The 1,547-nt window shown below is 33.2% G+C and overlaps 1 pseudogene; it reads right to left on the minus strand.

Annotated features, from left to right (window-relative positions):
• Window positions 1–309: 309 nt before the first annotated feature.
• On the minus strand, window positions 310–438 carry LOC117285156 (annotated as a pseudogene).
• Window positions 439–1,547: the final 1,109 nt, after the last annotated feature.

Consider the following 1,547-nt stretch of genomic DNA (forward strand, 5'->3'; position numbering starts at 1 on the left):
GCTAATCGGGATTTTCTAGGTTCTACATTCATCTCAAGATTTTTTTTTTAATTTCTATAAAAAATGCCTTGGACTTTTCAGAAAGATTGCATTGTATCAGCCAATGGCTTAGAGTAATACTGACATTTTCACAATATTAATTCTTTCAATATGTAAACTTGGAATAATTTTCTATGTATTGAAGTTTTTTCAGTTTCTTTTCTCAATGTTCTATAGTTTTCAATGTATAAGAGTTTTATATCTTTTGTTGTATTTATTCTTAGGCATTTCATTCTACTTTTCATAGATATTGTGAGATTTTCTTGATTTCTTTTTGGAAAGTTCTTTGCTAGTATGCAGAAGTGTTACTGATTTTTGTGTGATGATTTTGTTTTTAATTAGCAGTAATCGTGCCTTGGATAAACCTCATTGGCTATGAGACTGCCACTGCGCAAAGCTGTGTGTGCAGATTTTTGTTCACTGGGTTTGTTAGTTATGTTTATCAGTTTTAACATGGAGTTTTTAGGTTTTCTATATAAGATTATATCTTTTACAAACAGGGTCAATTTAATTTATTTTCCAATTTGGACATTCTTTATTTCTTTCTCTTAATAGTTGTCTAGGAATTTCAGTGCCATATTGACTAGAAGTGGCAAGAGTGAGCACTCAGTGTTTAATGCCTTACTTGCAAAGATAGTTTCAAAATTATATGCACATGCCCAAACTCACCAAATCACGTACATTATTTATATCGTTTCTGCGTTTTGTATACGAATATATCAAAGCTGTTTTAATAAAAACTGTTGATCAACGAGAGCTTCCTCATGATGAGGAGGGAAGGTGGCTAGGGAACCAACACAACAACCTTCTGAACATATCACACCACAGATCCCTTTGGTATATAAGTCAACCCTGAAGTTATAAGGGTTTTTGTTTTGTTTTGTTTTTTGACTTCAAACTCAGGGCCTCAAGAGCACTGCATTTTGTCAGCAAGACAGGAGGGCTGGCTGAGGTGCACTCAGATGATGTCTTGGGGTTCTCAGCCCCGGAGGAGGATGGATCTTTGTATTCTGAAGTTAGCATGGTATTGGGGATAATAACATGCAATTGAAGGGAATCATGGTATTGATCTTCACAAAATTAAAGACCCATGATTTTGTACCAGTTTTAACTTTCGTCCTTTTAACTACCAACACGCTGTGTTGTTTTTTTATGGAAGAGCTAGTTTCCTCATCTATATCCATGGTGACTTTTGTGAAGAGGGAAAGAATAATACATTTATTCTAATTTGTCTGGCTTAATAATACCCCATTGTACCCCACAAATGTATATAATGATCATTAGCCAAAATATTAATAATTTAAAACTTTAAATGTAAATTACCTTTTAATCCTCATTCATTCTTTTGGTATTTCTTCCCACTATTTTCCAGTGTTTTCAAAAATAGATGAGATTAATCTGGTTTTTGTTAGTCTTTTTTGTGTGTGAACGTTTGCATCTATATTCATTGTACAGGGTTGAAACATGCACACGACACATCTTGGCACATTTTTTTTTTTTTTTTTTTT

Source organism: Fukomys damarensis, unplaced genomic scaffold (genome assembly GCF_012274545.1).
Source record: "Fukomys damarensis isolate Sample0158 unplaced genomic scaffold, DMR_v1.0_HiC HiC_scaffold_6, whole genome shotgun sequence".
In the NCBI taxonomy this organism is placed as follows: domain Eukaryota; kingdom Metazoa; phylum Chordata; class Mammalia; order Rodentia; family Bathyergidae; genus Fukomys; species Fukomys damarensis.